The sequence below is a fragment of the Vulpes vulpes genome, chromosome 4 (assembly GCF_048418805.1).
Source record: "Vulpes vulpes isolate BD-2025 chromosome 4, VulVul3, whole genome shotgun sequence".
Lineage (NCBI taxonomy): Eukaryota > Metazoa > Chordata > Mammalia > Carnivora > Canidae > Vulpes > Vulpes vulpes.
Genome location: NC_132783.1, coordinates 91,369,266 through 91,396,966, shown reverse-complemented (window position 1 = coordinate 91,396,966; position 27,701 = coordinate 91,369,266). Strand labels below are relative to the sequence as shown.

The following is a 27,701-nucleotide window of genomic DNA, read 5'->3' as shown; positions in this document are numbered from 1 at the left end:
GTACTTCAATAAAGCAGAATTTTAGAATTGGGAAATTACAGCTCATACAGGAAACCGAATCGAGAAAAGTTAAGAGAATTGCCATTCAGAGTCTGCTGACCGCAGAGCCAGTCTTTCTCATACAGGATAGGTCTAGCAATTCTTTCAGAATTCACTCAACAACCATTTATGACAAATTACTAGATACAAAGAATAATAAGAAAGAAACCCTGCTCCCATTCTTTCCAAGTGTCTACCTATCTCATCTAATAAAACTTGATTTTTTTCATGTACCAATTAAAAGAACAATTCCAGTTTTATTTTTTAAATTTAATTACTAACATCCAATGGTGTCATTTTCTATTATTCTTGGTCCGCAAATATAAAATAATGCTTTCATAAGAAAAAAGCTTTCCAAGTTTGGACATTAAATAATTCTTTTTTTTTTTAAATATATTTATCCATTTATTCATGAGAGACACAGAGAGAGAGAGAGAGAGAGTGAGTCAGAGACATAGGCAGAGGGAGAAAGAAGCAGGCTCCATGCAGGGAGCCCGAAGCAGGATTCAATCCTGGGTCTCCAGGATCACGCCCCGGGTCGAAGGCGGCACCAAACCGCTGAGCCACCCGGGCTGCCCCTGGACATTAAATAATTCAATGCTAAAGATATTTTTCTGTAAAAATAAGGTATGGATTTATTTTTAAGATTGCTTTTAAATATGCTAATTTCAGCATATTAAGCTTTGTCTCAGAAACAACTGCCTAAACTAGTTATAATTACTACTTATTAGTTTTGATTATAAATAATATTAGGGATGCCTGGCTCAGTAGTTGAGTGTCTGTCTTTGGCTCAGGGTATGATCCCAGAGTCCCGGGATTGAGTCCTACATCGAGCTTCCTGCAGGGAGCCTGCTTCTCCCTCTGCCTATGTCTCTGCCTGTCTGTCTTTCTGTGTCTCTCATGAATAAATAAATAAAATCTTTTAAAAATAATAATATTATTAAAATATTAACCTATTTTAGGACAATTAGAGTATTGGTACAGAATATTCAAAAAATATACTAGCAGTACTTTGAACAAATAATTTAGACAGCAAAAAATGCCTTACACAATCCCTTGGTCATTCACTGTATTTCAGGTCTCTACCCAATTTGATATGTTACCATGAAAAATTCAAATATTTTTTAATCTCAAGAAACCAAATTTTGCTCCTTAGTTAACAATTTTAACTGATGAGTTCAAAGGGGTTAACAGTGTGATAAGGCCACAAAACAAGCAATCTTACTACTACACTAAACGGAACATAGTATCTAAATCAGAAGAGTTAATGCAGACTATTGAAGGCTCACTTCCAGCTGGGAAGACATTAACAGTTCTAAGCATTACATTTTCCCCTTATGAAACTAACCATAAACTAGTCAGTTGGCTATAATAACTAGATAAAATTTAACATTTTACTTTTTACATTATTTTAAAGTATTTCCCACATTACTACAGTTACATTTATTATTTTAATTGCTACAATAGCTACACTATATTACATCAAGGTAATATGCTTAAGTCATTTAACCACAAATTACTAGACCAGAGATTATGAACATCTTTATTCTTTAATATGCCACTTTTAGAGTTACTCTGACAAAATGGATATATACAGAGGGGCTAAGAGTGAAGAACTGTTACATAATATAAAGCATTTACAAATGTGTTAGCCTATCCAACAGAATATATGTTACTATCATATAGTTTAAGGTGTCAGAGAGGGACAGAAATAGGATTAATGGATAAAAATAACTGAAAGGCAGTTTCAGCTCAAAATAAAGAAAACCTTTCAAACTATTAGAATTACTGAACAAGGTAATGTGCTGTCACATAAAACACTAAGGTGTGCCTCTGAAAACATTCTAAAACAAGCTGAATAATCACTTGCTGAGAGAGTGCCGACTCTTACACCGGGCGGGCAGCAGACCAGATAACCTCTCATGTTTCCTTTTACTAGGCATACTCAAATATTTAATCTCTTACCATGATCCTAGCAAGGTGCTAGGTGCTAAGTATACAAAAGTTGACAAAACAGACCTGGCCTCTATCGCTTTTGCAATCACAGCCCAGTGTAGGAAACAGAGAAAAAGAGAAGGAAAACAAAGACAAGAACAGGCAAACAACTATGAATCGTAAGTCCTATGAAGGAAAAACAACAAAGTGCTATAGGAGAAAACACAAGAATGGGCATCAAGGAAGGCATCTCGAGGAAAAGTATTTAAGTTATAACCTAAAGAAAGAAGAGTAACTAGACAGAGTGCTCTGGCCCAAAGGAAAGCCACTGAAGGTTATAAGGAGAGTGACATGATCTGATTTTCATTTCTAAAAAGTCATTGTGGCTGCTATGTGGCAAATGAATTGGAAGGGAGAAAACACTGGAGCAGGGAAATAGTAAGCAGCTAGGCAGGAAAGAGCCTGGATGAGAAATGATGATGGACTGAGCAGGTTCAAGTAAATGGGTAGAAAGGAGTAGAAGAGTTAGTTGAAAATCCAGGCAGGAGGAAATGGGAACTGTTTTACTGGGTGATAGATTAAATGCAAGGGATGAGGAAAAAGGGAAAAAGAGAAATCAAGGATGACTCTCAGGTTTCTGGCTTGAACAACTAGTCAAATGGTGCTGCCATTTTCTGAAACGGAAAGACTGGAGGAGAGACAGATTTGGAGTAAAAGGGGAATCCAACTTTAAGTTTCTATGATTTTCTTTAGATCCTTAATAACCAAAAATCTCATTCTTTATTTTCTGCTCTTTAAAAGGCAGTCTGTATAAGGAAAGAAATGCTATAAAGGAGACTTGGTCACTGAAAAAAAAAAAATGGAATGCAAATGGTAGATTAATTGTATCAGTGTTAAACTTAGTGAAGTCCATAACTGCATAGTGGTTCGATTTTTTTTTAATCCCCATTCTTAGAAAATACATGTGGAAAAAAAAAAAAAAGAAAATACATGTGGCTGTATTTCGGGGTAACATATGCAACTTACTCTCAAATGCTTGGGTGGGGTGTGTATATGCATGTGTGTACAAAAGACCACATATATGTATACAGACATGTATGTACATGCATATGTACATACGTATATATGAAAGAAAGGAAATAATAAATAGCATTAAATTTTGACAATAGGTGAATCTGGATAAAGATTATTTGAATATTCTTTGTACTATTTTCATTCTTGCAACTTTCCTCTGAGTATGAAATTATCTCCAATTTTTTTTAAATGTTAAGCAGTCAATACTACACTTATCTTATTAAAACTAAATAATTCTAATTATTTTTGACTCACTTCTTTTGTATTTCTCCCCAACCAGTCATTCTGTCTTTTCTATTACCCATAGTAGTATCCCCATCGGGAGACACGAAGCATACACAACAGCTCCACAAAGACAGCATGACAAGAAGTGAGGGTATAACAACAGGCTTCTTGGAATTTGTAATCTCCCATGACATACAATATCTATATCTCTGCTCTCTGGAAGGTACTAAGTCCTATGATCTGATCTGTATCAGTCTGCTAGATGACAGTGTTTTGTAGTTTTACTTCTCATGTAATATATAGCAATAAACTCACTGTAGAATCAGCATGTTCATGTGACACCTGCCTGGATTAAGTAAGTGCTCCTCCTCTATGATCCCATACACCTCTGGGAATAGCAACTGTCCCACCATTTTATTTTAAAAGCATATCTACATGTGTTCTACTGTCTCTATTAGACTGGGAGCTCCTTGAGAATAAGGACTACAATATATTTGGGTTTTTTCAATTCCTAAATACTATCATAATATGTAGAAAAAACATCCAATGAAAGCTATTGAGTGAAGAATGAAAGTTACTGAAAAACCTAAATATGCATGACTGCCCTTTTACTTAGAAGGTATTCTATTTCTTCCCCTTGGACATAACAGTATGTATAAAGAGTCACTCTAATTCCTTAGCAAGGGAGACATAATTTCTAAGTGTTGCTGATAAAGAACTGAAAATGCCAGTAATACTACACACAATCCCCAAATAGTGTTTACTTCAATTACACAAATAATTATAATTTTATAAAATACGACTAATAAAATGTAAAAGTGTATACTGTAGGCTAAGGCCTAAGAATCAACCACACCTTAAAATCAAAGTACATTTATATTTAACCTATACTCACTAATGGCCAATCAATGCAAGGACACTTCGGTGACAAGAAAATACATGTCATAATATTCTAGCCAGAACTTTGTTCTATATCATCAAAGAGATTTTAAGCAAAATTATGCAAAGTAAGAATATTCAACTTAGTAAATAAAATTTATTTTACTAATCATTTTACTATGAAAGGTAGTTTTTTAAATGGTACAATTAATGTTGCCAAAGAATATATGATTAAATGAGAATATAAAGTACTCCAAAAATAAAATTATAAAGCAGATATGCATCCTTAAGAAAAATGACTATATGTTAACATTTCAAAATGTCCCAAATATCAAATGCTAAAATACCAATGTTTAAAAGACACTTCTGAACTTATAAAAGTAACAAAACTTAGGTGAGTCCCTAGTAGGGCCTGATCTGTTTTTAGCACTCAGAAAGGGCAGAACCCAGAGATTCAAATTGAAATATAATTTAAAACCGTCAGTTTGTCTTTCCAGCCACTTAGGAATTAGCTCTTCCTCTGTTTCAAGCTTGATACTGGTTAGGTCTACTTGTGGTTTATATCGTGTCTCTCCTGCACTCATGAGAGTTTCCTGATACTTGGTACACTGTCCCTGTGTGCTGCCCAACGTTATTGCTCTGGACTCACCTAGAGGGGCCCAAATACTCCAGCCCCACCTAGAGAATGGTAGGCAGCCCAGCTCTGCCATTAGACCCCTGACAATGGTGAGTATGTGCCTCTAACCATCCTCTTCAGCCTTCTCCCATTAATGAAAGAAAAAATACAATGTCTCCTACCCAGCTAGGTACTCTGTCTACATCCTTGCTATTTTCCTAGTTAACTTTAGATTTTCCCAACTCATAAAATATAACGCACATGTCAATTTCTTTTAAAGGCGGGGGGAACAGAGGGAAAGAGTGAATCCCAAGCGGGTTCCATGCCCAGTGCAGAACCCAACACAGGTCTTGAACTCACAACCCTGAGACCATGACCTGAGCCAAAATCAAGAGTCAGAAGTTTAACTGAGTGAGCCACCTGGGGGCCCATATATGTCGATTTTTAGTAATTCTCAAATCCATCCTGTCTTCTCCAACACCACTTAATCTAGACTTTTACCATCATTAGCCAGAATTCTAGCATAAGGTTCCTTAATTCCCTATCTTCACCTTGTTTCTGTTAATCCACCCTTTATACTTATCTCAGACTTAATACTCAAAATTATAAATCTGACCATGTTACTCTTCAATGGCTCTCCAAAGAACGAATGCCTTAAAGCAGTACTAACAGTAGCAGCCGGTACCTACTGAGCATTTGTGTGCCAGGTATCTGCAATACCTCATTTAAATCTCACAACAATCCTACAACATAGATAACTTTATTATTCTGATTTTGCAGATTGAAGGAAATTGAAACATGCAGAAATCACATAATCTGTCCACAGACACACAGATAGTAAGCAAATATAGCTAAGATTACAAAGGCTTTCCAAATATGGCTATGGTATTCCTTTGCAGCTGTTCTCTCCTATCACTACCCAGCAAACCCTGCCTTCCACTCATGCCAAACCACCCACTCTTTTCTAGTTCATTAAAAAAATAATCCTATAAAATCATTTCGCTGCTGGACCTCTGTTTCCCTATCTTTCCTTGTCTTTTCCCTTTAATCCTTAGAAATAATATTTTCTTAATCCGCAAATTTCTTATACAAAGCATAAATTATTTCTTAATATCATCTTCTAGAGATATTAGGAAATTGACCTTTAATGGATACATAAAGATTACTACTCCATGGTTCTGGTGCTACTTAGGGTAGAAGACAAAAAACTATTTTGTTTCTGCCATTCCTCCAGATAGAATCAACATGAATTTCTTTTTTTGTTTTTTTTTTTTTAAGATTTTACTTTATTTACTCATGAGAGATACAGAGCGAGCGAGAGAGAGGCAGAGGGAGAAGCAGGCTCCACACAAGGGAGCCCGACGCAGGACTCAATCCCGGGTCTCCAGGATCAGGCCCTGGGCTGCAGGCGGCACTAAACCGCTGCGCCACCGGGGCTGCCCTCAACATGAATTTCTTATACAATATCCAGCGTCAGGCAGAAAACTTACTTTAAAGGACTTTTTACAATGGTCTACCCAGGATATTAGAGCCTGGCCCAAGGAAACTGTAAAGGGAATGGAGAACCGCGGAACAGCAGAACTTCCCAGCTAACATAAAATGAGGGCGAGGAGACCAGAAGTCAGGATGATTCCCAGGTTTATAATTTGAGTAACTGAGTGACTGGCAGCATCATTAACCAAAATAGGAAAATGAGGTGAATACATGAGTCTAGAGAAAAACATGTACTTAATTTTTGATGTTTCTAAGTTTCAGGTTTTCTACTAAACAATCAAGTGAGCATTCTAAGTAGCAAACCTAAGGACTGGAGTGCTCAAGAGGTAAACAGGGCCGAAGAAATGAACACAAAGGAGATAATGTAACACAACATGTGTTCCAAGAAAGCATGACAGAATGAAGATAAAGAGGTCAGACTGAAAACCCCAGGACACACCAACATTAAAGGATGGGACTGGTAAAAGACAGCTGAGAAACAATAGGTAAGAAAAGGGAACAGGAATGATTTCAGGAAGGCAGACAAGGTATTATGAACATGGGCATGGTCATCTAAAAGGTTCACACCATATTTAACAACTAGGAACTACATCCAAGAATAGATACAATTTCAGTAAGTAAAAGAAGCAAAAGTAACAACACTGTTTCGGATGGCAGAATGGCTCAAACAAAGCAAAAAAAGGAAAAGTATGAAGTGTGTTCAGAACAGAATGTAGAAGAGTTTTGCTGGAATGGAGAGTTCATGTAGCAGAAGAGGAGAAAGGAAGTCTGGGCCAAAGCCTTTGCATTCCAGATTATATTCTATTTTGGATTTCCATGAGCAGAAAGAAGGACTTGGTTGTTTTTGTTTTTGTTTTTTTCTCTTAAAGACAATGAATCAATCTGATGACAGTGTTCATGAACTGGAATGACAAGAGAGTTAAGGCTAGACAAACTATTAAGCAGTCTTAAAATTATCTAGGGCCTGAAAAGGACTGGTAGTAGCCAAAGTAAGAATTAAGGAGTACATAAAAAATAGATTTCTCTACTCCCAAGGTGCCCTAGATATTCCACTATTACTAAAGTACTATACTCATCATATATCACAATAGTTCACAGACTGAGACCTTCTCTTCTTCAGCCTCTCATCACGAGTACTAACAAATCAGGAACACAGGATGTGGCCAAAAACTGTTTGTTGGATTATAATAGAACTCAATAATGATAAGATATGAAGTGAGACTTAAAAATACTACACAGAAACCTAAACAACTTACAAGATGATGCTACAGAAAATACTAATGCAAAGTCAAGATCAAGTAGAGAAAATGAGTTTAAGATATGTCTAGGGTAGAGACGGTGAGGAAGGATAACCAAATAGAAACATAAAAGAGAAAAAAATTGAAACCACAAAGGAAAAATATTCAGATACTCAGACATAAAAAGATTTGAGATACATAATCTATCTGAATTACTCATTTGTATAATCTTTACAAATTATATTGATGCAAAAAGCCCAACCAAATGGGTCAATCAAAACTGGGTCAACACTGAATAATCCTTTGCTTTACTCAATTATTCAATCAACAAAAATTTATTGAGAGACTCTAAGTTTAGTGTTGAGGTAAGGAAGACCCAGCCATGAAAGCAAACAGATTAAAAATACAGCAAATACTACAATAAGATAACTTCGTGCAAATGTTACAAGAATACAAGTAACAGAATATAATGGAGGAAGGATAGAGGAGACATGATGAAAATATGCCTAGAAGCTTTCCTAGAGGAGGAAACTTTTATTTGGGTTTTTAAAAAGAAGAGGTGATTTAACAAAGTAGCTAAGAAGTTGGATGGTATTCTGGAAAAAAAGGAATATTATGTGCAAAACCATAGAGATGTCAGAGTTTCCCTTCTTCATGGAACCATGACAGAAGATAAAGGCCACATCAAGTGGAGGACTTTCTGTACACAGACAGCAATTTGACCATTCTTCTGTGATAAGAAACATCAGATATGCCTTAGAACCAAGTAAGGAGCATTCTGAATCCTCTACCACAGAGTGCTGGTGCAGGCAGGAGGTGAGGAAGAAGCCAAAAAAAAAAAAGGTGTCTAACATCCGTAGACAACAGAAAGCCACAGAAGACTTTTAAGCAACAATAAGACCTTACCAGATCTGTGTTTCAGAAATTCAAGTCAGTAGTATGGATAAGTGGCTAAGGGAAGAAAATCTGGAAGAAGACCAATGAAGAAGATTAAAAAGCGATTACAGTAATGCTTCAGCACTAAATATTGACAACTACTTACTCAAACATAAATGAACCACAGAAGAAGGCATATAAAGTAATGTAACTGTAATATGGGCTTTCAACATAAGTTTCTAAACTCATCTCAAACATCAACTCAATAATCAGAAGCAATTACAGAAAAAGTGTGGCCAAGTACATTAGGAAAAAGGGAAAAGAATGGCCATCAAATCTTTCTCTTAAGAATACTTCACTTACACTTTAAGTTTTTTTTAACTGAATAATTTTTTTCCTTTTTAAAAAACGGTACTTCACAGTAAAACTACCATATTAGACACAGATTACCAAAACAGATTTTAGAACCACAGGGCAAGCACTTGGTGCAAAACTGCTGAGAATGATAAACAGGGAGAAGTTACCAGACAAAAACAGGTTAGCAAAACAAACAAAAAACACACATTTGTAACTCACAAATAAAAACTAGTTTTGAACTGATAAAAATCCACCAAATTAGGAATAGGAGATGTTCTTTAATACCTCTCTCCACTAGCTACTGTCTTAATTTGAAAGAAATAGGTCAATACAGAAGGATATTTATTTGATAATGATAGAACGTGGGATCACAGATTAGAATTAATTTCATTTATTTTTCAAAGACATGGCTCCTTTAATTTTTCCCTCTCTATTGGATCATTTTATCGGCTATAAACATTTTTGTATTTGTTCAAATATACTAGAAAAGCATTCATCTTTAAAAAAAATAATTCCTTGACTCCACATCCCTTCTAGTTATCACCCTGTTTTTCTCATCTTCAATTTATAGCAAACTCCTTGAAAGAATCAGTTGTCTCCAATTCCTCTCTGCAGTTCTCTCTTAAACTCCCTCCAATAAAGTTTTCATCACCATTAATCTACCGGGAACTTGTTATAATCACCAATGATTTTCATACTGCTAAATCTAACAGTCACAACCTAGTCCTGGATCTAATAACATCTGACACAGCTGTTCACTCTCTCCCTCCTTCTTAAAACACTTACGGGCTTCAGGGATACCATTCACTCTGAGTCCCCCTCCCTCATAGTGCTTCTTGCTCTCTTTTGCTAGCTCTAGCTCTTCTCTAGCTCTCTCTCTCCTTTTCCCTTTCCCTGTCAACATTACAGGACCCTAAGGCAGAATCTCTGGGCTTCTTCTCCAGCCATACTTCCTAGATTATCCTAATCAGTTTCCAGGGTATTAAACACTACCTCTATGCCAATGACCGGAAATTTCTACCTCCAGCCCAGACCTCGGCCCTGAACTGCAGAGTCATGTATACCTCATTGTGTCAGACAACATCTCCACTTGGACTGCTAACGTAACATGTCCAAAATTAAACTCATTCCCACCTGCTTTTCCTAAAGTCTTCCCTATCATAGTAAATGGCAATTCCAATTCTTCCACTTATTAGGATAAAACCAACAAACAGCCACATCCAATCCACCATCAAATTTTGTTGGATTTGCTTTCAAAATGTATACAGATCGCGAGCACTCCTGCCAATCCCTGCCTAAAATCACTATCGTCTCCCACATTGAATTACTGCAGGAGCCTCCTGAATGATCTCATTACACCTAGCCTCAGATAGTCTCTACATAACTGCTGAGAGGTCTATTTAAAACAAGCCAAAATCTTTCAGTGCTTCTCCCCTTCAGAGTAAAAGTCAAAGTCCTACTGGCACCCAAGGCCACGTATGATCTACCACGCACCCGTCTCCCAGCACCCCTTACAGTCCCCCACCTCATCTTCCACTAATCATTCCCCTCATTGCCTCCAATGATCTACGTGCGGCTCCTCAAGCAAGATGAGCATGCTTCAGCTACAAAATATTTGCATTACTTTCATCTTCCTCAAATACTCTCTCCCCTAATCTCTGCAGATTAGATCACAATCTCATTTCTTCCATATATCTGCTCAAATATCATCCATCATTGCAGCCTTCTCTAAGCATCTTATATAAAACAGCAGCATCCTCCTCGCATGCTCTCTGTCTTATTCTGCTTTTTCTCCACAGCACTATAATAACTGACATATTACATATAATCTTGCTTCTTTTCTGTATCTTGTCGTTAGAATGAAAGTTCCACAACAGCAAAAAATGTGTTTTCTTGACTGCACTATTATTAGGAAGTGCTCAGTGGGTATTTCTTTAATGGATGGATGGCATGAATTAGGAAAATCCAGACTGAGGATCTGGTCTCAAAGCCTGGGTTGAGAAGATTTACAGTGTGGAACTTCTCAACTCCCGGGAAAATGCTGACTGCAAAATGGCCATGAAATGAAGAAAATAAACCCAAGAAACTTTTTAAGAATAAAAATAAAAGAATAAGAAAAAAAATGGCCATCCCTGCCTTCCCACTCCCCAGATATGTTTCCTATAACCTGGCCTATGGACTCAGAGTATCACCAGAATATCACCAGACCCATTCTACACTTAAATAACTGTTACAAATAGTTCCTGCTTTTCTAAACTATGATTGTCAGAGAAAACTGTAAACACTGGCTGCCAAGTCATAATGGTCAGAGAAAGCTCTCAAATTTCCCCAAAGCACTCAGGCTGCAACCAAGTATCATTAATATGATGACAACAACAATTCAAAGTACCTTCTGGTGTCTGCCTAAGTTGGCTGTCCCTAGTGTATTCTCTAGGGACTCTATCGTCAAGATTATGGTATCCTGGTATGGGGGGAGGGGTGTGTTTGAGGAAGCTGGGGGAAGGACAGAGAAAGAAAGGAAGAAAAGGGGGGAGGGCAAGGGTGCTGGAGGGGGAGAAGGAGAGAGACAGAGGGAAGGAGGGAGGGAAAGAGAGGAGGGAGGGCGAGAGGGAGGCAGAAGGAGAGTGAATGAGAATTAATTCAAAGAAACAGGGCCTAAATTTATTTTTTGTATTTTAAAGAGAGGTAGATTGCCAGGGAATGGAAAGGATCTACTAAGCTATAAATTATCACATTACAGAAGGACCAAAACCCTGAGACATCCAGCATTCCTCAGCTAAAAAGCTGTCTTGCATCTCCTACTCCCACACCCAGAATTGAAGATATGGGGTAGGGGACCATGATAAACTGGACAGTTGGGAGCGGTGAATGGGGAGAAGAGTGTGGTAAAAACTACAGAAAGGAAGGGAAAAGAAAAGTAGTTATCCTTTTGACGCCCTCTTTACCCCTTTTTATTGTACTTACCAAGTACAGAAACCGGCCAGATGAAAATTGGGAAGAAAGCAGAGCGAAGAGTAAGGATGCTCTGAAACAAGAGCAGAAGAAATCACGCACAAATTCCTTTTCTAAGTGGCTCTACGAAACCAGTCATATGAAATAAACTGGGAACTGACCAAGGAAATTTAAAACAAGCCCCACACCTTAGATAACTACAGGACAGAGATTCATAAATATTTGGAATGATGGCCCTACGGCATTTTTAAGATCAACAATCCTCGAAGATGATCCAGCTATATTCAAACTGATCAACAGGGAAAAGTAAACAGATGAAAAACTTCAGCTTTCATGGATGGATCCAGTCTTTAGGACTCCTCTAGCTTCTCAATGGTTCCAAATCTCAAAACCACCAATCAGAAGTCTTGAAAGTCAGAAAAAGTAACTCAGGGGGAACATTCGAAAGCAATCAACTCAGCAGAGAAGAGCTGAAAACCCACAGATTACATCTAACATATTCTGATTTGTCAATTCACTTAAAAAGGAAGGAGGATTCTGACTGGTTGCTCTCAATAGGCTGAGTCACATCCCAGCATCAGCACCAGTAGCAGGCGTTAGAAGCTAAACGCAGGAAAACCACAAGATACTGAGAAAGGCAGGGAGGAAAAAGTCAGTAACAAAGACAACGTAGCTGTACGTAAGCGTAAGCGCCCGACAGCAGCGTATCCCACTGGGACACAACAGTCAGAACTGTCAATAGCCTCAACGGCATCCTGTATTTACCTTTGTGCTAATATTTCCCTCCCCTTAACACTCCTTCCCAGTCTGGCACTGATGGCTCTCCCTGCTTCTCCCTGACACCTGCCACCTTCTAGAGCTCCTCCTCCTTCAGGCCCTCTTTGATTTAGGTGATTTGGTGTTTCTCCACCCCCAATTCAGTCTTCGGTCTTCTTCTTGTATTAGTTCATCCTGTATTAGCTCATGCCTCCTACTCAGTCCCTGTCCTTGAAAAATGCACATAATCCAATAGGGCGGGTGAATGTGTCACTAGATTAGGTGCAATACATCATAGTCAGTGCCATGAAAGATAGAACAAAGTGTGGGAAGCACAGATTCATTCGTCATTACCCTACTCCATAGGGTAGGAAACACTCCAGCTTCCCACTCTCCTGCACATGAGTTACTAAGTCCTGTATCTGGGATCCCTGGGTGGCGCAGCGGTTTGGCGCCTGCCTTTGGCCCAGGGCGCGATCCTGGAGATCCGGGATCGAATCCCACGTCGGGCTCCCGGTGCATGGAGCCTGCTTCTCCCTCTGCCTGTGTCTCTGCCTCTCTCTCTCACAGTGTTCCTATCATAAATAAATAAAAATTAAAAAAAAAAAAAAACTAAGTCCTGTATCTTTCCATAATATCCCCTGATCTCCAAATCCACTCTGCATTTCAGGCTTCATTTCTCATATGACCTACTTCAACCACCTTCTATCAGAAACACAATTCAATATATTTCCACACTGCCACATCAGCCAACTCCCTAAACAACATACCCTATCATCCCTTTGCTCTCAAACATCTAATATCTTTCCATTGCCTACAAGACAAAGTTCAAATCCTTAGCACAGAAAATAAGATAATACAGTTCTCAAACAGAGCCTTTTAAAAGTAGTTGACTGGGTAACAGTTCTACTGCTCACTAGCTGTGTTAACTCTGGCAGGTCACTTTGCCTAAGTTTCCTCATTTGCAAAGTGAAGATACAAAAAGGACCTACCTCCTATGGTTGTTATGAGAGATAAGTAAGTAAGCAACTCCATGCCAAGTACCAGCACCGTATCCAGCATTAAATGTTAACTATTACCCTGGGATAGCTCATCTATCTAGAATGTCTCACTCCCCAAAGGAAGCAGATAACCAAAGCTTTACTTTCATATATTTTAGAATGATTAACAATAAGCGTTAAATCAGAAATGACCTTCCGGTTAACCATGAACCAACAAAAACTTCAATTAACCAAAATATGCTTTCCTGAAATTTTCATTTGTCAAAATTTACTATAATTTACTTAAAAACAAGTATCCATTCATTTAAAAAAATAATAACTAAGTTAGTTTTTTGGTTGTTGTTTCCTATTCAAGCTCAGGAAGGAAAAAAAGCAGCTGCTTACCAATGGAAACTCAGATATTTATAAAAATGTGATTCTCTATAGAACAAAATCCACATAAACTAAATTCAATCTTAATTGCATATATAATTTTCTAAAGATATATACATATGATAAAATAAACTCTAGAAGCTTAGGAAAATAAAAGTGTACATCAGATGGTGGACTGACATTCATTCTCAGACCTCACAATCAAAAGATGAAATCACAAAAAAATTTTTGTAAGTCAGTGATTTTAATAATTTTAAAAACTGCCAAGTCCACGATAATAAAAATAAAACAGATCAGAAACATATTTTAAGAAATTCAAATATTTATGATGTTAAGTGCTTATGAAAATTGGTAAAAAGATTCCAATAAATTTATGGGCAAAAGACAACTCATACAAAGGAGAAAGTAAAACTAGAAAAATACTGCATTTGCTTTTCTATTGTAGATAGTGATGTTAGCCAGTAGGTACTCTTACACCTATTTTTAAAAAACAAACTCTTAAGAACCTATAAAAGTATGATGAAACTGGTCAACCAAACTGCAGGAGGCAGTGTAAATCAATTTAAAAAAAAAAAAAACCTGTCAGAAATAAATTTGGCAATATTTTTCAAATATTGCCCCTTGCCCTTGTAATTCTCCTTCCCAGGTCTTTATCCTAAAGGGAAGAAGCAAAACATAGCACAACCATGTGATAACTGCATTCCTTGCAAAACAAGAAACTAGTATTTCCAACTATTAAAAATAAGTAACTCAATTCACTGTAACATTGTATAATTGAAATGTACAAAAATCACAGCAAAAAAGAAAACATTATATATGAAAGTAAATATTGAACATTATATTTATGCTTTGATTATAGTACAAAATCACGTAGATTTGGTGAGAAACAAATGAGAAGAAAAAGTAAACTTTTTTTTTTTATTTCTTTCATCATTAAGTTGTTTGTAAAGTAAAAAGCTTGTTGGAATTGATCAGGCCCACTAGAGTAAGTACACGCTTGGAAACTGGCTTTTCAGAGGCATAAAACCACAACTGTCCATCTTCTTTCCCCCAAAACCTATCACGGAAGAGTAATCAGATAGGCTCTTCTCACGCACACACTAGCCCTACGTGTAATTTTAGCCATGCTACCAGCCATCTGTAACCTTATTATATTAAAATCTCATTTTACCATCAAAATGTAACTATATGTGGGATCTCCATATGGCGAGCAGAAGCCACTTGTGATGGGGCATCTGGAGAGGGCCCCAAGCACTGAAGTTAAAAACTATTTGGCCAACGGAGTAGTGAAGGTTAGGTTTCTCCTCTATCCCCAAATGAATAATCATGTTTCTCACCACTCAAGGGCTCTGAGGTCCCAAGAGTGGCAGCTAAGTATTCAAGGAGGGAGAAAATACAAGCTGGTTTGTTCTCCCTCTGAAAATTGGCAGCCTCCTCATCTTCCCCAAAAGCACCATGAAGTAATGAAAAGGACACAAGCATGAGGTCAGGAGATGTGGGGTATGACTCTAAGCAACCTCAAACAAGGCACTTATCTTTCGAGCGTTAGTTGTTTAATGGGTAAAATTTTTAAAGCTGAACCAAGTAATTTATTAATTCCTTCAAATTCAACATTCTATTTATAGACCCCTTTACTAATACATGTCTATGCCCCTCAAAATCTTCCACTCCAATTGTAGAACAATCATTAAGACTTTGAATTAGGAAACTGGGGACAAAGGTAAAATACAGTCAAAGCTGTATCTCAGGTCTGTCCCTTTCTACCTGCATGACCTTGGGTAAATTACTTTGCCTCAAAATAAAGTCCTATGAATTAACAAAGCAGCAATCCTTACCTCCAAAGCAGTAAACAAATTACTTTGCCTCAAAATAAAGTCCTATGAATTAACAAAGCAGCAATCCTTACCGGCCATGCCTATTTTAGTCTTGCATCACAGAATGCATTGGTTTTTGCTGTCATAACTGGGGTTTTTAGTCCCAACCAGCAAAACTTTTGACTGTGTTCTTGGAAATTTCAATGCAACTTGCATATTCATTTTTCCTACGTTTTCCGATATTACAAGAGATAGTTAACAAAGTCTGCCTATCTTAAACCTATATTCAGAATTAAGAGCATTCCTCAAAAATTCAATTAACGGTTGAGTACCTGTACCACGTAACAGTACATGGGAGAGTTGCAAAGGTCCTTTCCGAAGAAACCCGAAAATCTTATGGAGACAGACACATAAACACATCATCACTAACTGACAAATGCTAAATGCATAACAAATGATGTGCATTGGGTCAGTCAAGACAAAGGGGATAAGATGTCTGGACCGCTTCCAGAGGTGATATTTTCAGGAGGGTCTTGAAGAGCAAACTGCATACGAGGTAGAGAAGAATTCTCAACAGAGTGAACGGTGTAAAATCACAAAGGAAGATGTCATCTTCCGAGAACCCTTAGGTAGTCTTTGTATGGAGAGGTGGGCAAAATGGTAGAAACGCAAGTTAACAGCCACTGTATAGGACTCTGACTTCGATCACACACAGATTATGTAGAGTCATGATGGACTCAGCAACCTATACTGAGTCACTGATGGAAGCAAAGTCCCCTTCTTCCAACACACCAAGCAGTTGAGCCAAAGCAACAACAACCAAAAAAAAAAAAAAAGAAGGTCTCCATGTGGAAATACAGGATAAATGGCTGGTTGTTGCTATTGTTTCAAATGGAGACTTCTTGCTCTCAGGATGCTTCTAGCAGTTTCTTACCAAGGCACATCAGTATCACACTGGGGTGAAAGAGTAAGAATTATGGCTAAAGGGCTCAGGAAAGTGCGTGTTGAAGTCAATGGTGTTGGGAACACTAAAGGAAACCATCAAATAATACTAAAGAGCCATAATAAATCACAAGACAAAACAGGAATAAATGTCTGAGAAGACGGACTCGAGGCAAAACATTCAGGAGCGTTTAAGACCTTATCGTATATAGATTGCAGATAAGCCATGTTTTGTGCCTGGGGGGGCGGGGGTGCCCTGAGAATCCCTTTCGGTTAAAGCAGAGCTGCCACCACCAAAAATCTTTAAACCAGCCCAAAAGATGAGGTGCTGTTTTTGTTGTTTTTTTTTTTGTTTTGTTTTGTTTTGTTTTTAAAATGGCAAAAATAATAGGCTCCATTATATTTTAATCGGGAGAATAGGAATGCCTTCGCAAATGTCTATCCTGAAAAGACTATAGCTCAATTTTCATCTCACGGATGGGAGTGAGACATGCACATTTCACTCTGGGACCTCGAGGTCCGTGCGTCAGTAGGGTCCACACTGCCAAGGCCTAGTCTCGGGGCTGCAAGCCTCCCCGGCTGGGGAGCCCTACAGACATGAATTGGCAATTATTGCAATTCAAACTCGGGCTTAGCCATCAAGGACTGTACCTCAGAGGAACCATTCTTCCTTTTACTTTGATTTAAAAAAAAAAAAAGAAAAGAAAGAAAAAAAAAAAAGTAGGAGCATTTAAAGAAAAAAAAAAAAAAACCACCGATAGGTCTAAAGACAGGTGTCCACAGGAGAAGAGAAGCAGCATCTGGACCCTCTGGCAACCGTGGGGTCCACCGAAGTTTGGTCTCAGGATGTGCCCTAGGGCGTGTCTTTGTTTGGGGCCCATTAAAAAAAAAAGAAGAAAAAAAAAAAAGAAAAAGAACAGCCGTCCTTCGGGGCACCCGGGTACTTTCCCCCATCAACCCGCACGAGCATCCTGGCTCTGAAATCACTGGGGGACGGGGCCTCGCCCTGACTGCTCCAGGAAGGCGCGGCCCCAGCGCCCGTCACTGCCCGCGGGGCCGGGGGCGTCCGACCCTCCCCGCCCCGGGCTCGGCGCTCGCCCCTCCTCGAGCCGCTCGGGGGCGCGGGGGGCGCGGGGGGCGCGGGGGGCGCCGGGGGGTCACGGCCTCGCCGCAGGTGCAGGTGCAGGGCCCCTCCCCGCCGGACGGTCGCGCCCCGGCCCCGACCCCGACCCCGACCCGACCTCGACCTGACCCGACCTCGACCCCGGCCCGGCCCGGCCCGCCCCCGGCCCGCCCCCGCCCCCGGCTCTCACCGTGCGGAGGTCACGCCGCCGCCTCCCCGCCCGCGGGCCGCCCGAGGAGCGCAGGTGAGGCGAGGGCGGCCCGTCACATCCCCGCCGCCCGGCCCGCCGCAGCCAGCATCGCGTCCGTGGCCCGAGCCAGCGCCTGACTCCCGACGCGCCGCGCCCCCTCCCTCGGCCTGCGCCCGCCCTGGACTCCGCCCTCCGGGGCACGCGCACCGCGCACGCGCAACCCCGCCCCCGGCGCCCCCCGCGCAGGCGCACTCCCCGCGCGGCCAGGCCCCGCCTTCGGGCCAGCCTCAGCCCACCTCTGGCCCCGCCCCTGCCTCCGCAGGCCCCGCCCGCCCGGGCCGCCCCGCCCTCCGCCCGACCTTGCTTCTCTGCACCGGGGCTCGGGGGTCGGCCGCGGGGCTGACCTGGGCTGCACCTGCGCCCTGCTCTAACGTGCTCTAACGTGCTCTAACCTGCGCTGCGTGACCGCGGCCAGACCTAACTCCGCCACCGACCCCGTGGAAGCTCAAGGGTTGAGTTTCGGGACGGATGGGGGCTCCCCTCCCGCCTGCAGCATTCCCATCCTGTCCACCCCTGCGCCCCCAGCCCTGCTGCGCTCTGCAGCCTGCCTGAACCCACCAGACCGCGGGGTCTTGCTGAGGCTGACGGCTAAGATTTGCAGCATCTCCATGGCACCGTCAATCTGGGTTCCTCTTGCCAGGAATTGGTTCCTGCTTTCCGCTGGAGGAAAGCCCGGACCTAGGTTAGTTCCACAGGGACCCCGCCCCCCCGCCTCGTACCAACCTGGAGCTTGCCCTCCGGTTCTGGGTGGCCTTATCCCATCGGTGCAAAACAGGCCTGCAGTACAGTGGTTTGAGAACACGTTTGACCTGATACCCCTTCTAAATGTTGAGTGTTATTTTTGGGTATAAAGATTTTTCGCTCATGATTAAAAAGCCAGTCCTATGCATTTTTAAATATCCTCACTCCTGAGCTAGGTGAATTTCTTGGTCTGAATAGACTGGAGTTAGGGACTTTATTGGAGTCAAGACTTAATATTTGTAAGTGTAAAATAATATTTATTTTGTGCTACCTGCTTGGCTGGATGGCCGGCAAAATTGTTTTCCTTTAGGTTCTTTTTTTTTTCTTTTTCTTTTTCTTTTTTTGTTCCTTTAGGTTCTAAGATCATATCCTTTTGATGTCCTCGGATGAGAATTACAGCTGCCTCCTTAGGTGTACAGCCTCAAGAAGCATTAATTATTTCAGGCCCATGTTTGGGGAGTTAAGGCTTGATAAAAATCCCCTTTCCTTCCAAACTGCCCCGTAGGCACTTAGCACTGGAAAAGCATATTTGGAGTCAGTATAAATATTAACTTTTAGAGCTTTTGCCAATTGAAGAGCACAGGTAAATGCTATTAATCCAGGCTTTGGAGCATAAGTATTTATTGGAAGGGCTTTTGCCTCAATGGTCTTAGTTTAACTATAACATACCCAGCTTTTCTTTCTCCCTTATTCATGAAGCTACTGCCATCTGCAACTGTGGACTGTAAACCAATTGTTATCTGCATTTTCAATAGGGGAATCTTTTAAATCTGGTCTGCTAGAATAAACAAGATCAATAATCTCTGAGCAGTCATGTTTTAACAGAGAAGTATGATGGTCAGATGCAGGCATAAGAGTAGCTGGGTTTAAAGTTTGACAGGTTTTAAATATTAAGTTAGGTGTGTCTAAAAGCATAGCCTGGTATTTAGTAAGTCAGCCTCCCATCATCCATTGGTGGCCTTTGGTCTCTAAGACACTTTGGACCTGATGTGGAGTCATCAATGTCAAGGATTGTCCCATGGTAAGCTTTGAAGCTGCTTCTACCAGGAGGGAGGGCTGTTCCAGCCACTGCTCGAAGACCAGCTGGCCACCCATGAGCTACATTATCAAATGACTATGAAAAATAGCCCACCGGTCCTTTTTCACTTCCTAATTTCTGGATAAGAACTCCCAAAGCTTGTCCCTGTTTTTTTCTGTCACATATAAAATGAAAAGTTTTTCTAGGTTTAGTAAAGCCAAAGATGGAGCTGATGAAAGCTTAGCTCTTAATGTTTGAAAGGCTGTCTGCTGGGCTTTAGTCCAGAGTAAAGTTTCTTCATCGGGGCCTTTAATTGAATCATACAATGGTTTGGCTAAGAGCCCAAATCCAGGAATCCACAAGTAGCAAAAACCTGCATGCCTAGGCAAGTACGGAGTTGTTTATTTCTTAACTGGGGGTCCAAGGTCTAATATAGCCTTTTTCCAGTCAGTAGACAGGGTGCAGTGACATGGTGTTAGTTCATATCCCAAATATTGTACTTTCTGTTTAGATACGTATGTCTTTTTAGGGGAGAAGCGATACCCTCTGTCTGCCAAGAAATTAAGGTAAGTTTTGGAATTACTATCAGATGTTTCTTTTGCGGGGCTAGAGATTAAAATATCATCCACATAGTGAACTCTAGTCCCTTGAGACAGAGAGATATCATGGATATCAAGTGCAGCCCCGAGTAGGTGAGGACTATCTCTAAATCCCTGCAGCAAGAAAGACTATCCGAGCTGATTGAGCAGCCTGTGAGCTTAAAAGTGAGGTCCATTCAAAATCATAGAATGACTGTGTTTCTTCATTTAGAGGGATGCAAAAGAAGGTGGCTTTTAAGTCAAATACTGTAAACCAGTTGGGATAACCAGGGCCCTGGGTGAGAATAGTATATGGATTTGGCACTATAGGATGAGTAGACACAACTGCTTCATTTATAGCTCTTAAATCTTGAATCGTTTCATATTCCTCATTTGGCCTTTTTACTGGTAAGATTGGAGTATTATAAGGAGATTGACAAGGTCTTAAAAATACCATGTTTGAGAAACTTAACAATAAGTGGTTGTAAGCCAGCTTTTGCCTCAGGTTTTTTAGGGGTATTGTTTTTTGTGAGGTATAGTGGTTGAGTCCTTTGAAGTTATTTTATGGGTTGGGCTTTGAGAGCCCATCCGAGGATGTCAGAATCCCAGACCTGCGGAGTTACTGCCTTCCAGATATTAGAAGAGATATTGGGGTAAGGTTTTAATTCCCCAGGTGTTAAAGAGAACATGTCATCCACCTTCTTTTTTAGTGAGAGCAAACCTGCTCCCTAGTTTATATATCAAGTCTTGTCCGAGTAATGGAGTGGAGCAAGATGGAAAGACTAGAAAAATATGAACAACCAATCGACTTCTATATTTGCAAGCGGAAAGCATTGTCTGGTGGCACATTTTAGTTTACCCTTCTATGCTAACAGTTTTATGGTTAGAAAGACAAGTAGGGCCAGAGTGCTAAATAAGAACAGAGTAAGTGGTTCCTGTATCAATAAGAAAATTGATAAACTTACCTCCCACATCCAAGATAACCCAGGGCTCTGTAATCTTGCTGTCAAAGGCAGCCAGACCAGCTTGAGGGGCCCATCATGCCAGACCCTCCAGTTTCTGCTCTTGGGTGAGGAAGTGAGTTCCTGTCTTCATCTTTCTCTGGAGTTGAGGACAGTCTGTCTTCCAATATCCTTTGTTCTTACAAACAGGACACGGCCCTGGTGGAAAGCATTTGTCTGGACATTCTTTGCTCCAGTGTCTCATTTGGCCACACTCATTGCGTGGGGTCTTACTCGATCCTTTGTCTGATAGAAGCATTTTCTTTGGCCCCTGGTTGGTCTGGTGTTGTAGGGAATCTGCAATACCAGCAGCCAATATTTGAATCTGTATTTTATCCTCCAGTTTAGCTCTCCACCCCTTTTCCTTCTATAAGGCCATACCTCTATTATTAAAGACTCCAGTAGCTACTTCTAATAGGCACTGTGTGGGGGTTTGGGGACCTAAAGTCATTCTAGTCATTTTTTTTGGCAAATGTCAGGTGCCAACTTAAAAAATGCATGGTTAGTGTGGTTGTTCTCTCAAATGAGATTGTGTCCAGATTTGTATATTTATGGATGGCTTCTATTGACTGACCCTGAAATAGAGCTGGATTCTCATCACCTCTTTGAGTGACTTCCTAAATTTTATCAAAGTTTACAGGTTTAGAGAATCCTTTTCTCATTCTTTCTATTAAACAGGTGATTATGGTCTTGTCTTTCCTTTCCCTGTCTCTTTTGGTAATTCCTGGGAGATTCAGTATTGGAAACAACCCCCCACCTGATGACAGCCTCTATTCTGGCTGCTAGCTCATCAGCAAATTCTTGAGCCCCTGCCCAGATATGATTCTTTTCCTCAGGAGTGCAACAATGGGTTAATATGATGTATATATATCTTGCCAGATCAAATCAAACTTAATAGATCATTGTTGAAAGCCCTCCATAAATTGAGAAGGGTTTTCCGAATATTGTTCTGTTGTTTTATCTGAGTCAGGTGTGTCATGGAGAATGGGGCATGGATTTCAATTGTGCCCATTTCTCCAATAGCAACCTCCCTAAGAGGATGTGATCCAGATTCAGGTGGAGCTGCCAGATGATAGTTCTGCTCCTGGTATGTCCAGCGGGGCTGGGAGCTGAGGGGTCTTGAGGTTTATAAGGAAGAAGGATAGCAACAGAGGCAATGTCCTCTTTGTTTGGACCGGCCAGTGATTCCTCCAGTAGCCAAAGTGAATTAGGAGGAATGGACCTATTTAGACAATCATCATCCAATATGTCCAGAGAGATTTATTAACCTGGTTGGTAGCTAGACACATTCTGCAAGAGGGCCTTAGGTCAGGGTCCTGATTTAGGGCCATGAAGGCCTGGACACTAGGGTACCTCAGTCCATTTGCCCTGCTTTTTGCAGAAGAGACCTAAGTGATAGATTGTACTGAAGCTTAATGTCCCATCAATAGACCGTTTTTCCTTGTCTCTCAAGGAGTACTGAGGCCATGCAGTATTACAGAAGAAGACCAGGTTTTTTCTTAAATCTTGCAATCCAAATTGATTCCAGTGGGTTAAAAGGCATCCCAAGGGAGAACCCTTGGGAACTGAAGAAGAAGATCCCATGTTCCTAGAAAAGTAGAGAAAGTCCATTACCAGAAAAAAATCCATCCCCAACTCCTAGGTGGCATCCCATGAAGGATATGTCAGAGATTCCTGGTATCAAAGGACTGGAGCAGTCCCTTCAAAAGAAGTTGCTATAATCACCACCCTGCCTTGTAGGAGGGATATGGGGGATATTGCCCCCACTTCCTGATTGCATCCTAGGCTGCAAATGGTGCCAGTGAATGGTCCAAAATGTCATGCTGTGCCATGAAGAACTTGCCATTTTTAACCCAGGGAAAACACACAAAAAAATGTTTTATAAGGGGAAAATTACCCAATTTTGTAATTTAAGTAGTGAGTAAGGGACATGGACAGAAAACAGTAAGGATAGAAATCCACCATGATCTAAGCGACATTTCAACACATGTAGTTTTTACAGCTGGCTTCCCTAGGAAATAGTCCCTGGTTGGGTTTTAACTCAACTGGGTACTCATTTCAGCTGGCTCCAGGTGGAGGTCATGCCACCAAAAGTGGTTAGACCAGAAATGTGAAGGGGACCAAATTAGACCAATTAGGAGAAATCTCAGTCTTAAGATTGGCAGCTATCCTAGTGACTTAGATGGCTGTCCTGTGCCCAAAAAAAGACAACTTTGCATAAAGACAGAAACGATGAGAGGCCATCAAGTTTCTAGGTCTTATTACCATTCCGGTACCATGGTACTAACTTCCAGCCAACAGGCAGGTTTTTTTCCTCCCTCTAGAGTAGCCATGGGCTAGAGGATTACAGCCTGAACAATCAACATGAAAGTTTTCCAATAAGCCCATAGTCTTTGAATAGCCCCTGAAATGACAGGAGAGAAAGAGAAGAGGAATTACTCACCAAGTTGGCACCAAAGCTCCGAGTCCAAGTGAGAATACTTGAGCCCCATGTTGAGCACCAGAATGATGAGTTTTGATGTTTGGGTCCAAAAGTGAATGGTCAAGAAAGAATTCTTGAGATGTTTCCAGTGCAAAAAGATGGTTTCATTAAAGCATAGGACAGGACCTGTGGGCAGAAAAAGCTGCATTATAAGTGTGAGGAATGACTGATTATGTAGTTTCTTATCCTATGGAAGGAGAAGGTGATATTAGGGCTCCAAGAAATTGAGTCTATAGGTTCCTGGAAGTCTGGCTACTATTAAGATTGTGTTTTTCTTGTAAATTATTAGGGCAGTGACAAACTGATAGAATTTCAGGTCCTGCATGACTGTGATCTTTATCAGTTGGCCATTTGTTTTTCTTTCTTTGTTCTTGGGCAGTCATGAGTGCCTGGGGAATGAAACACATCCCACTGCCATCTTGTGGGTTGAGGGTATGTGGAGTGTCACTTTGCCTTTTGCCCTCAGCTTGCCTTTTGTTACCTCATCAGTTTGAGATGCTGCCTTTGTCATATATTACCTTTATAAATGGAATTGAGTCTATTTCTGGATTTTTAAATTCTGTTTTATTGATCTTCCTGTATATTAATGGGCCATTACCAAAATGTTTTAAATATAAAAGCTGTATAAGATCAGCTCCAAGTCTCTCTATTGCTTTCTTTTTTTTCAGAGGTTTTTTGTCAAATTTTGCTTCTCTGTTCCTCAAATTTTATCATCAACTAATGTGGTTTCAGAAAAAAAAAACCATAATATTTTTATTGGAATTGGTCTGCATTTATAAATTAGGGAGAATAGACATCTCTATGAGGTTGTATCTTCCTATCCAGCAACTTGATGTCTTTCCATTTTTTCATATTCAAATTTGGGATTTCTTAGTCATTTCACAGTTTTCCTTCTTTGGTTATTATGTCTGATATCTATGCCTTGGTATTTTGTGTGCTGTAATAAATGGGGACTCCTTCTGTTTCTTGTTTGCATGTGTGAAGGTCTTTAGGTTTTATACATTAGTTTGATAACTTTTTTGGATACTTTACTAAATTGTCTTGTTTGTACTACTTTTCCCGTTAATTCTTTGGTGTTTTCCAGATATGCAGTTTGTTCTCTGTAAATATCCCTGGTTAATGCCTCCAACTTTATATTATATAATAGAGGACATAATGACATTATTTTGTTCATTTCTTTAGTAGAAAAGCTAGTAAGGAGATAACTTTTGAGCTATAGTATATTTATCATGTTAAGGATATGGGTATCAATTTCTAGTTTACTAAGTGTTTTGGCTTAAAAAAACACACCAATAGATGCTGAATCTTGTCAGATGCCTTTATTACATCTGTGGAGATGCTTATGTATTAATGGGTTTTCTAATATGGCCTTCTTTTGCATTCTTGAAATAAACCCCACTGGATCACAAGGTATTTTTTAAATTTGCTGTTAGATTCTATATTTTTTTTCATTGACATTCTTTAGTGAAAATGGTCTGTGGTTTCCCTTTATTTGAATAAAAATCTTTGGACTTTTTTCCAAATAAATTTGAAGTTTATTGGAATAAAAACCTGGCAATCCTTATCAGGTTTGGGATTAATATTTTATATGCTTCCTAAAATGAAACACTAAGATAATTTAACAGTGGAATTACCTGATCCTTAAAGATTATGTAGAATTTCTTTGTGAAACCACTTATCTTTTTTGTATATGCTTTGTTTTTCTTTTGGGGGAATAACCTTTCAGCCTTTTCATTTCTTTTACATTAACTAGTTTTTTCGACTGTATGTCTCTCTATTAGGATCAATTTTGGTAAGTTGTGTTTGCCTAAAAATATACCTATGCCTTCTAAGTCTTTACATTTATTTGCATAGTTATACAAAGCATTTTCTTCTTAAAAATCGTATTCTCTGTTTTCATGCTATTTCCCCCTTATCATTTCTATTTTTGTATATTTGTGCTTTCTCCCTTTTTTAAAGATTTTATTTATTTGTTTGGGAGAGGGAGAGCATGAGTCGGGGAGAGAGACAGAGGCAGAGGGAGAAGCAGACTCCCCACTGAGCAGGGAGCCTGTCTTGGGGCTCAATCCCAGGACCCTGAGATTATGACCTGAGCAGAACCCAACTGCTTAACCCTAAGCCACCCAGGCGCCCTGTGCTTTCTCCCTATTTAAAGCTCAAATTAGCTAATGGTTTCTGTATTTGTGTTTTTCAAATAACCAACTTTTGGATTTGTTAATTCTTCTCTTTTCTGTTTTTGAAATTATTATTTGTAAGTTCATCTTTACTAATTCCTTTCTTCTTTCTTTTGGCTTATCTAATTTTTTTCTAGCTTTTCATTTTGGATGTTAAGTTATATTTATGTTTCCATTTTGACTGTACCAGGTATTTAAAGCTATAAGTTTTCCTGTGATACATGATACATGCTTTAGCAGTATCACAGAGATTGTGTGTGTGTTTTCATTTTTATCTTCAAGAAATTCTGCCATTTTATTTTTTATTTTCCCTTTATCCCAGTAATTATTTGAACATTTTTAACTTAGCAGGGAAAAGAAAATTAAAACTTTAAGAAATTGCCATTAATTTCTTTTTTAAAAAATTCTATGTATTTATTTGACAAAGAGAGAAAGAGAGCACAAGCAGGGGGCGTAACAGGCAGAGGGAGAGGGAGAAGCAGGCTCCCTGGGGAGCTTAGGATCCTGGGATCATGATCTGAGCTGAAGGCAGACACTTAACTGACTGAGCCACTCAGGCGCCCCTCTGTCATTAATTTCTAGAAGTATTATTACATTATGATTAGAGAATGTTATTTGTATATTTCTATTCTTTGGAATTTCTTGAGATTTTCTTGGTGGCATAACATTTGCTCAATTTTCAGGAATATTCCATATTCACTTGTATAAAAAGGCATATTCTCTCTTTATAGGTACAGAATTCAGTATGTTTTATAGGATCTATCTTTCCCACTTAATAATGGACAGAAAACCAAAACTGTAAGACACTGGAGGGCAACCTTTAACATTGAAGACAGAGACCCAAACAAAAAGACCTGAAGGAACCAGAAACTGCAGGAAGAAGAAAACTCCCCTCCATATACTCCCCTCCCAAAAAACTATAAATAATACGTGCAGAGAAGAAAGAATATTGTGTCCATGAAACAAGAATAGGTATTATAAAAAAGAAATGTCCTGAAAACACAAAAGAACCCTTGAAAATGAAAGAGATACAGCAACAATTGAAAACTCAACAGAAAGGATGGAAAATTAAAGTTGAAAAATATCTCCTGGACTGATACAAACACAAAAAGGGATGGAATGTAGGGGATAAAATGATTTAATTAGATCTCGTAAAGTTTGCCAAAGTCCTCAGCTACCAAGAGGAAGCCCCTCACCACAGATGATTCACTGTGGGATAAGGGCTTAGTAAGCTCTCCCAGGAGGCTGGGCAGGCAGGGTATGTGCCCAGCGGTAGTTTCCTTTTCCCACTGTGCAGCCTGACCTGGATGTTTGCCTCTGGGTGCAGGACAGCCCTTCACTGGTCTGGTATCCTTCCTGGGCACTCCAGCCCAAACCCTTGTGGTCCTTTGCCCCTGTTCACACTAGATCTGACCCTTTCCAATCAGATGAGACCACTCCCAGATGGGCCAGGCACAGGACCCCAGGCCCCAAAGATCTTTTTCCTGTCTTCTATCCTCAGACATTTCTTAGGATGCTGACTCCAAATCCATCTAGTATCACTCCTAAAAAAAGAAAAAAACAACTCTCATTTTGCTTCTTTTCTGTCCTAACACGGCTTAAAGTCCTTTCAGGCAAAAATTATCAAAAAGGAGTTCTGTTAGCAATGCAAAAGTGTCTGCTAAATTAAGGAGAACCTACCAATCCTTAGAAACACAATGGCCACTCTGCTCCTGCAGGGGTGAGAGGAAATGCTTTAATTCTTTCTAGATGAGTCACTGTTCC

The 27,701-nt window shown here is 39.9% G+C and overlaps 1 protein-coding gene and 1 long non-coding RNA gene across 15 annotated transcripts in view; one reads left to right on the top strand and one right to left on the bottom strand.

Moving 5' to 3' along the window:
* The window catches only part of CCSER2 (coiled-coil serine rich protein 2), a 186,962-nt gene extending 168,360 nt beyond the window's left edge, over positions 1–18,602 (bottom strand). For 9 of the 14 annotated variants that reach the window (XM_072756383.1, XM_072756384.1, XM_072756388.1 and 6 more), the window contains exon 1: positions 17,884–18,068. The gene's annotated coding sequence lies outside the window, so the exon portion shown is untranslated. Of the gene's footprint in view, positions 1–17,883; positions 18,069–18,501 lie in introns of those variants that run through there. The other 5 variants (XM_072756394.1, XM_072756393.1, XM_072756395.1 and 2 more) reach the window with 2 other exon arrangements.
* A 1,529-nt stretch (positions 18,603–20,131) lies between these two features.
* The window catches only part of LOC140598630 (uncharacterized), a 33,592-nt gene continuing 26,022 nt past the window's right edge, over positions 20,132–27,701 (top strand). The window contains exon 1 of the long non-coding RNA XR_012001136.1: positions 20,132–20,268. This is a non-coding gene — a long non-coding RNA (uncharacterized lncRNA). The remainder of the gene's footprint in view (positions 20,269–27,701) is intronic.